Below are 10849 nucleotides of genomic sequence, written 5' to 3'. Positions count from 1 at the left end.
TTCTGCAGGGAAGGGTAGGCAGAAGGTAGATTTGGACCTACTGGTGATTTGCGGTAGGTAAATAATAATTTCAACTCCCAATTGTTTAACAGTACCAACAACAAAATGACCACACACAGTGTAAATTTACACAGCAGAATTTAATGAAGAAACCTTGGGGTAATCAGGAATAGATGTTTGTGTGGAAAGACTATAAGTTCCAAGTTGGGCACTGGCTGAAGGTCCTTGATGCTGAGAGGGGCCTCTGCTGCTGGGGCTGGGTGGGTATAGCTTCCACTCTGTGATCCATGCTAGCACTGGGTCATGAAGCATGTGCCCTGTGATCTGATGCTGCCATGGATGGCAGAGTATAAGCTACCCTCCCAGGCAACACCCCACCACCACTGACACAGACTGGCCACACAAGTTTCTGCAGCACTATGGTGCCACATCAGTGCATTGCAAACACATGCTTGCCATCACCCAAGATGATAGCAGGGGCATCAACACACACCCCACCATCTTGGGTGATGGCAGGCATGTGTGCATAATGCACTAATCCACTGATATAGCTAGGGCTATTTAAGACCTCAGTGGTAGCGGTAGCGCCACTGCATCACTGCTGCCAAGGGCCTGCTGCAGTCTGGTGCCAGCCTTGATAAGCTCCATCCAGTTCTGGAACTCAAAACAAAGTCCTAGTCTCAGAATTCTTAAAATCTAAATGTCTTTTGCACCAGGTTGGTGGATCCCAGGCTTCTAGTAAAAGCAGAAGCAGATCCCACAAGGCTGACGTCTGCCCACCCCTGCTATAGAGTACTGCAGTCTTGACTGATGTCCTGTCTATCAAATCCTGAAAATTATCCCATTTACCTGCACCTCATTTAGAACATATTGCTGAAATACCCTGGCCAGGCACAGACTATCTACAGTAACACTACTGGGTGCTACCATACTACACTAAGGACATTCCTCATAATCACACCTTGCACCATATTGGCCACCAAGCCTTGCAGTTTATGCATCCTGTATTCATCATGCTTTCAGAAGAACACATATGGGCATGTATGCATGCACCACCCCCAACGTCTCTGTCCTGTTCCACCATCAAACTTTTGGCACTGAGCAGGATGGTCTGAAGAGAGCTTCTAAGTGTGGTTGGTTGAACATGAGTAGAAGTCTCCCTACAGTCAGGAACCCTGCATTATCAGAGTTCCTGATCATGAGGAGGGTTCTAAGCACAAACATAATCAGAAGCCTTCAGACCTTCTTGCTCAACATGGGAAGGTTGGGATAGGAGACAGTACGGCTAGCATGTGCAGGGATTTTGTACTTGGAGACAGATGCCTCACACACATTCTTCAGAATGCATGAAGAGGCCTAGGAAACCATGCATATCTTTTGCTATGGGCAGTTTCACAAGTAATGATAAGAACACCTTATAGTCTTGAAAGGAGATTGTCACACACACCCATAGCCTGCCTTTAACAAGCAGCCTAACACACAGGGGAAAAAAATAGGCGGGTGAAGCTACTCACACATTTACCTCCATCCCAGAAAAAGCTTCATGCTAGATGTGGGTGTACTGCTGTTGTTGTTGTGATGGTGAAAGGTTGCTGTTAACATCACAGCAGTAAAAAAAGAAAAAAGAGGAAGCAACCTCAAATGTTGTTAATGTGTCAGAGAGGAGGAAACCATTTTAAAATACATTATTACATTCCAGCCAGTGTAGAATTTACATTCAAATCTATAACCACATAAAACACACACACACACACATATTTAATCAAGTGTTCCTCCTGAAAACAGCCTGAACCTGTTTGCTGAAGAGCAGATGTTTTTCATTTACCAAAATTAGTCACTCCAAAAATGGCCAGTAGGCGGGGATGGAAGAGCAGCCTAAGCAAGTATGTGGCCTCCAAGAAGTTGCAGCATGATCTGGTTTTAATCCTCTGTTCTCCCACTCATCAGACTTTTCAAATATGTGACAGCACAATTATTCCCATTGGTAAAGATTTGGATTTCAACTACAGACATAATTGTCTGATGTAGCTGGAGCATGCATGTAGGCCTTTCCTTAAAAGGAACCTGGCTCATAGATTCCAGTCCACACCAGTGTCTTGCCCCAGACCTTGCAGAGCAAGAAAGTGGGCTGGAAAGAGCATGACTAGCTATTTGTTACATCCCTTCAATGGCAATTGTGGGCCTCCTGTTATGCCTTATACCTGTTTAAACAAAGTTGCCAGGTGTCCTTAAAGCTGTCTGGAATTTTAAGAAAATCCATTCAGGAGCAAAAGTGTCCTTCCAAAGCATATCTCCCTTGCTCCTGCATCTTTAATAGTTGTGTAGAAGAAAGAGGGAGTTTCAGCAGGTGTAGTTTGCATAACAGGTGCAGGAGCCCTGCCCTATTTTGCATCTGGCCACCCTAGCATAGTATGCTGTCCTTCATATGGTACCTATCACTCTGATTGAAGGTCATAGGAAGCTGCCTTGTACCAGTTTGATCTAACTAGCCCTGCACTGTTTTCTGTCCGGGGACCTGAGCACAGGTCTTTCATGTCACCTGTTTTCTGAACTTCTTAGCTGGAGATGTCAGGGATAGAACCTGGGATCTTCTAATGCAAAGTGTTACCACTAAGCTACAGTCACTGCCCCATGAGATATGGTCTCCAAAGCACCTGGAGAAGGAAGGATATCTGCATATGCTTCAGCTGTTTCCATTCTCCTGGGTTGATCCCTGTCTCCAGTAAACCACTCTCTCTATTTTGTCTTTTGAGGGGATTTTGAGAAGGCTACTTTTTAAAGAAATGTTGATGTGCCTGCCTGTGCACTAATTTCTCTTCCTTCACCTCTGTAACTTCCTATCCAGATACTAAATGCTACTGCAGCTATCTTATAATGTAGAACCATCTCCATTGTGACACTGAACATTCTATTACACACTCTTAACCTTTTTTTAAAGTAAACTGTTGGTAAACTAACACATTCTGCTTCAGAGAAGTACAGGACAAGCTATTACAGAGATAACACGCAGCAGATGGGAAAGAGTTTTTAGCAATATGTAATAGCAATTTGAAGATGCTTGGGCATTAAACATTGGTGTGAGAAGAGGATTGTTTCTCATGCATTTAGGAATGTCTCTATTTCCACCTGAGAAAAGTTGGAAGGTGTGCATTTGGTCAGATAGTAAAGCAAATTGTGACTAGTGGGGACTGGTACAACATAGGTCTGATAAATCTCATGTGTCCACCTTCCTTGCTTACACACTGTCCCATTTCAAATGTACAAATTTCATTTTAGTAGCAAAAGTATGCACATGTCTTGTGCCTGTGCATTTCTTTCATGTGCTGCCCCTTTCCATCTCCCTTCTCAGTGGACTGCAATTAATCACAGCCTCCTAACTATAGTTTCCAGGTTTAGAGGTGGAGCGGCTTCCCCTTTATCCACAAACTGTTATCCGTTGGTGCCATCAGGAATGCCACAGGTGCCTGTGTACCCAATGAATTTTAGCATTTCATGAGCTCTCAAACAGCATGGCAGCTGCTTCTGCCCTACCAAATGCACCATAGCTATAGAGTCACTGCCCCCTTTTCCCCTATCCCTACTGTGGGCATGTACACAAAGCAGTCTGCCACAATGCTCTCAACCAACCCACTTGCACATACATGCTGTCTGGCAGTGGAGGCTGGTCCATTAGAGAGAACGGGCACTGCTCCACCAACCCTCCGTCTGCCCTCAGTCACCCCCCACCTGCCTGCCTTCTTACTTGCAACCAGTCCAGAGAGAGGGCATTGCCTGTGGCAGCTTCCCCTTCTTGTGCCTCTGTGTTGCCCTTACACCACTCAGAAGGCAGGAGGAAGATGGTGGCAAAACTAGAATAATTGACTCTGCCTGTCATTGGCTCTGGATCCACCTACAGTTCGTCTCCCTGCCTCCCACCCGACCCATCCCAATGGGCACCAGTCACCATGCTATCTGGGTACAGAGTTCACTGCTTAGAGCTGAATTCTGGGAAGTTGCCCCAAACAGCATGTCTAAGCTGAGGTCTTGATGATGATGATGAATCATGATGACACATTTTTGCCTGCTGCATCTGTTTTATTCATTTTTGTGACTCAACAGACTAGACATATTAGCATCTCAAACTGGTAAAACTCTATTGCAAGAGGTCTTGTTAATTTTGGCAAAAGAATCACCACTTTCTAACCCTGACGTTAGCACAAAGAGGAAAATCCACTGGGAATCTGTCTGACAGAAGCCCCTTTCAATCAGGCTTGCCCAATACTGTACAATGAAAGTTTACATAATCACTTGGACAGATCCAATGTCTGCACATGAGCTTGGTCCTTGGGACTGAGTGGCAAGACAGATTGCTCTCATAAATGACATTTCTGTATGACCCCTTTGAATCACTGACTCGGGTGACAATGCTAAGTTTATTGCCATGTTCTCTATTTAAATATGTGCATGACACTTTATGTGCTAGCCATAAAGCATTTTAATTACCACTGCTATGACATGAGCTACCTGCCCTGTTTTATGCGCTACATGTTTGGGCCTTGGACAATTCTGGGATATCATCCAACAATTTAAAACTGGCACAAAGCAAGCTGAAGGAACCCAGAAGTATAGATAAAAAGTTTGTTCCCCCTTTATCTGGAATTCCCGCAAAGTATGCCCGATATGCTACATATCAAAAATGGATGAAGCCAATCAAGACTGAAGAGCATGTTAGAACCAAAGGACAACCAGGAAGCAAGAACAATGAACAAGCCAGAAGTCAGGACCAAAGGACAACAAAAAGGTACAGGAATACCCCAGAACTCTAGAACACCTTTTTGCTCAAGCAACGCTTAGCCAGTAAGGAATCCCAAAAGAATCCAAAGACCAGTTGGGGTGGGTGAGGTCAGTCCAGGATCTGACAACACTAAGCCACCTGGGCAGATGCTACAACATGCAGTTCAGTGACTCGTCACATGGGTCAACTGCAGACAAACCCAAAAGTTCCCAGCTCAAGCCCCAGCAGCTCCTGACTATGACTATTCTGCTCGTGCCACCATATTCCACCTAGGAGGAACCACAAAAGATGGTCCTCAGATGTCTCATGCAGTCTGCATCTCAGGTGCCTGAACATCGCAAAAACAGCACTGGTGACTCAGGGCATATGTTAGGGAGAATACCCTGGCCCCCTCCCCAGCAAAGCCTGCACTTCTACCATTTGGATACATACATGCCCTCCTGGTGCCCGAATAAGAGAAGAGCTACAGGGCCTCCTCAAAGGGTTTGCTGGGCTTGGCTCTCCTCACAGGAGAGACAGCACCAGAGATTCCATCCATGAAAGTGAACACAGGAAGCTGCCTTAGTCTGAGCCAGACCATTGCTCCACCGAGCTCAGTACTGTATACGCCGACTGGCGGCAGGATTCCAGGGTTTCAGATAGGGGACATTCCCAGCCCTACCTGGACATGCCAGGGATTGAACCTGGGACCTGCTGCATGCAAGTGATAGAGCAGGTGCTCTGTCACTGAGCTACGTCCCTTTCCCAGGCACAGGGTGTCTTTCCTGGGAAGAACCTTCTCTCACCTGCCTACCCCCCTTGCCAAAGAAGGCCTGACTCAGACTCTGTTGCTGTTGCCTGAAAGAAAGGCTTCAGGACAAGGAAGAAACAAGGGAGCTCCTTTTGCATCTCCCTTTCCTGGAGTCCCACCATTGCCATTACGCATGAGTGAAGAGGCCCAGGAGGGAAGGGATGCAGATTACCCAGCACATGGGCTGCTTCATCCCACCCACCCCCCAAAACGGACAGGCATATGGATACTATACAAAGAATAACAGCACAGTTAACCTCAGTGGGATTACCTACATGCTAGTAATTAAGTGCAGACATATGCACATACGATTAGACTCCACAGCTTTCTGCTGTGCCACACCCGTTGGAAATAACTATTGTTCTGCCAAAGTTAAGCGCAAGTGACTGGTCTTATGGTTCTAATAAGTTCCTGGAAGAATTCTGAGCAGCGCACCAGAGTTCTCAGGGCTATTCTCCCTGTTAAAATGGAAGACAGCACCAGTAGTTTAGTGGCAAATTCAGAAGTGCAGGGTCCCTTCATGAAAGTCACAGCCACGTCCCTTCTAAGATTACACAACCTTTTAAGATGACAGAATAATATGGCCAGGTTTCAGTACTGTTTTCTGCTTCTCCATCCTTCTTAATCTCTTCTCCCACAACAGATGTCCCTAGGAGCCAATATGTATGAAAGGGGAGAGTGTTAGCTACTTAAAAGAGTCTTCTCAGTGGCTGTTTCACCTCCTTTCACTCTGATTACCTCCAATCAGTAGGAAAGGACAAGGAAGCATGTTAGAATAATCTTTTCAGTGGCCAACACACTCCTCTTCATGCTCATAGGATGCTGGAGACATAGGGAACCTGCTGGGACCTGGCTCCCAAATAAGTAAGGGGTCTAACACCCTCTGAGACCCTGGACGACTACAAACCTGAACAGTACCACACAATGGATCTATAAAACACCTGAAGTACCAAGCACAATGGCTGACAGCCACGGCATGTCTAACCATGTCTAAAGGCCCCAAAAAACGGATGTGAAGCTGGAGATCTGTGATCACATTTCCCATTCGTGAAGCCCTGCTGCATCTCATGTGGTTTCACTGAATGGACCAAAGAATAATCCAGGAGCCTTGGCCTCTGCCCATTCATACCACAGCCCAATGAGCTATCTGGAACTTGCCTTTTCTGTCCCACGCATAGAGCTGCATTGCTTCTGTGTCTGTCAATGGAACCGGCCCAGAGAAACACGAGACTTAGTCAAGTGATTCATCTCAGCTGGTGTGGGCAGAAGAGAAGACACAGTTCTCCAGGAGAAGTTTTCATAAACCAACACAACTTGTATTGCAGTGCATTTTTCAAAAGATTAATCATTTGAATAACATTTTCTTATCCAGCTCAGCTGATAAATTCCAGATGGGTAGCCATGTTAGTCTGTTAAGGCAAACGCACACCCACCACATTCCTGCAGCACTCTAGAAGAATCTCAGGCTCAGAGGCTGGATGAAGCCCTCCGGTCCTCTCCATCTGGCACTTGGAACTCTTCCCAGGTCATGGCCCTCCCCGCCCCTGCTTCACACCTCAAGTTTTTTTACCTGGCGGGAATGTGGCTTTGAACTCTGATATTATCTTTTGCTTGGCTAGATGGAGGGTAGAGAGGCATGTGTGTGCGTGTGTAGAACTAGCCTACTGCACAAAGGTAATATTTACATTCATTGCTCTGCCCACTTTTGCTTCTGGCCCCACCCACCACTGTTATGTAGCCATGAAAAGCTTGACCAGAGGGGAATGTGGCCTTTGGGATGAGAAACATTCCCCTCCCCTGCTCTATAGGACTAGAACACACTTCAGCTGATAAAGTGGCTCTAGTTAGTCCATGGAAATTTATGCCGCAATAATTCTTTTAACCTTTAAGATGCCATAAGACTTTGCATTCACACCACCGTTTCCTGTGAAACTACTCCCCATCACAGAATTATTGCTTCATCAAACTATGTCAGCATATGAAATGTACATGACCATAGCAGACCTCTGCAAATTATAGGACAATGACTCCTGATGCCTTTTTGCATGTGAAGAATCATATCTGTGTACCAAAAACAAGCATGTAAAGTAGCACAAGATGGACAAATAAGTGTAAATTTTGAGCCAGGTATATGTGTTGGGAAACCAAGAGATTTATATATTGGGGAAAAACAGATATTCACATAGCCATTTTCACAACACAGGGAGACACATTACTCACATGTGGTATAGTGGTTAGAGTGTTGGACAAGGACCTGGGAGACCAGGGTTCAACCAGGGTTCAACTCCCCACTCAGCCAGGAATCTAAGTGGTTTTGTGCCGTCATTATCTTCCAGCCTTACCTAACTCACAGGGTTGCTCTGAGGATAAAATGAGGAGGGAGAGAACCATGTATGCCATCCTGAGCTTCTTGGAAGAAAGGTGGGATATAAATTTAACTCGTGTGTGTGTGTGTGTGTGTGTGTGTGTGTAATACACACACATAAACAAGTAGTCATGATGACTATATATTACCTCCAGTTAGAGACAATATGCCTGAACACCAGTTGCTGAGGATCGCAAGCACGAGAGTGCTATTTTTATTATTAAGATTTATTGCCTGCCCTTCACCCAAAGGTCTCAGGGCAGGTCACAACAGTTTAAAATACATCATTAAATAGTTTTTTTAAATTTGCTTGTCCTGCTCATGGGCTTTTCAAAGGCAGCCATTGTGAGAACAAGCTGCTGGACTTGATGGCCTCGGTTTGATCCACCAGGGTTCTTCCTATGTTCTCATGTTCTTAAACTCGGTATCATTTTAAAAAACCAACATGAGAATTTGTCCTCAAATTGGGGGGGACGGTGAGGAGAAAATTCTAGCGCAAACCACTGTGCTACTTGAATACTTAGAGTTATTCAAACAAGGAAACATTCAAAATAGTCCACAGTCAACTCTCCCAGTTGAGAACCATGCCACCATACCCACCTCATTCTGCATTGTGGGTAGATCAAGTCTTGGAGGCAGAAGCCAGGGAAGCACAATCTAAAAAACTCCAGTTCTTACAGAGGAGAGAATTGGGGAGAGATGATACTTCCTTCTTGCAAGTCCCAACTATGAGGGAATGCGTAGAAGGATACTTCCTTTCATTAGCAGGCTCTGTTCAGGAATGTGCAGCTGAGTTGGAGATGCAAAATTAAATTAAAGGATAGCAGAAATGCTATCTCACCATATACCCACTATGGAGGAATGGACTATACTAATTATCAGTCTTCTGATAGTCCCCCATTGTTCCTTGCTGTAAGGAATATATCATATTTTGCTAAATCTCAGCTCAATCCCATTCATGCCATATATCCTGGGATATTAATATGTAGACCAGGTGGGGAGAGCAGAAGCATGCTCACGGGTCCTGCCCCCTCCACCTCCATGTGTTCATCCAAAACTGCAGGGAGAAAAAGCCCTACAGGCATAAGGCCTCCCTGCATGACCAAGGATGCTGCCTTTTGTTTAATATGGATATAGCCATGAATTGATTCCAGTGGGATAAATTAAAAAAATCCTCTCCCAGAGGGAGCTCAGCAGTTGGAGGTGATGTTTATGTTAGAACACCTGGGTAGTTGTAAACGCTACACAATCTGGCAAAGCGCCTTGCAACAAAGGAAGAGGATTTATTTGACAGGGTAGATATCAAAGTCTATGGGATTTACAATGAGAGACTGGAGGACAGGTTAGGGCAGGGCTGGCAAAAGCTCCAGGCACCCCCTCACCAAAAGCAGCATTTGGAGGCACTTCTCTATTTTTCAAAGTAATATAATACATAAACATATTGGAGGATTCAGGTGCATTTCTTGGCTATACTGACTCTGTGGTAGAAATAAGCCTTGTACACTAACCCAAGCTGAGTAAAGAATCTAAGGGCCTGTCTGTTCACAAACATGTCATACACCTCAGATCCAAGGGTCCACCACGTGGAATGGGAGAGAAATTTGATTCAGTTCACATTTCAAGCCAAATCTATCAAATTCATACCTGCCAAAACAATATGAGAACCGAGACACAGTAATCCTTCAAAATTCGCACTTATCCAAATTTTGCAAAGCAGTTCCCCAATAAAATTATGTTTATAAAGATGCATTTATTAGGGAAAAGTGTGCATAAAAACAAATTTATTAGTGAAAACAACATACAAAAATGCACTATATTCGGAGAAATTGCTTGCAGAAATGTATACGTTAGTCAAACTCCATACAAAATGTGTTTCTTAGGAGAAATTTGCACTAAAATGCTGAAGAATTTTCATGAGGATATTTTTAAAAAATATTGCAAATTGCTGCAGTAATGTGGAGAACTGAATTTAAGATTGGAAAAATAAGAAACGGGGAGAATTGAAGATGATAGATCCTTCCATTCCTACTAGAAAGTGTTTAGGGTTCTTGCTATGCTATATCTGTTTCTCATATGCTATTTATAGTGAAGGGATGGAAATAGGGAGCTACTGATGCTCAAAGTGTGAACTGGTAACATGGGGTAGGCATACAGCCTCATCTATGTTTATTTGGCAGTCAGTCCCATTGAGCTCTTGGAACTCAATGGGAGTTACCTCAAAATAAAGATAGATTAGCCTATATGTCTACTGTACACTTGGAACAGCAGTAGCTGTCCTCAGGATTTATGTTCCAGAGTTTTGAGAATAGTTAGGGCCCCTCCAAACAAGGGATGGTGGAGAAATTCAATTCACATTTAAAGACAAACCTACCTAATTTGCATTTCCCAAAACAATATGTGAAGCCAAATGTAGCCCTCCTTTGAAATTTGTACTTCTCCAAATTATTCAGTGCGGTTCTCCAGCCAAATAATGGGTACAAAATGCATATATTAGGGTAAAATATGCATTAAAGTGCATTATATTAGTAAAATAACAAAATGTGTTTTATTAGGAGAAATTGCTTATAAAAATATATATTAGGCAAAATTGCATACCAAGTATGTATATTAGGAGAAATCTGCACTAAAATGCTGATAAATTTTCATGAGGACTTTAAAATGCACACACATTAACTGATGTGGAAATATGCAGAATTGAACTTAATACTGGAAAAAGGAGAAAAGAGATTCCCCCATCTCTACTCCAAATGACCTGTTTATTGAGTATTCAACCTGATTTGCTTACACAAAGCTTACATGGAGGTTAGATCATATCTGATCTTTATTGAGCATTCATTCTGATTTGTTTGTGGGGCAGTTATACAGGAATGACTCTTCATCCTGCATTCATCCTGATTTGCTTCCAAGGTATATATATGGC

This window comes from Rhineura floridana, chromosome 3 (assembly GCF_030035675.1).
Source record: "Rhineura floridana isolate rRhiFlo1 chromosome 3, rRhiFlo1.hap2, whole genome shotgun sequence".
Classification (NCBI taxonomy): Eukaryota; Metazoa; Chordata; class Lepidosauria; order Squamata; family Rhineuridae; genus Rhineura; species Rhineura floridana.
The sequence above is the reverse complement of the archived record's forward strand: the minus strand, read 5'-3'. Positions refer to the sequence as shown.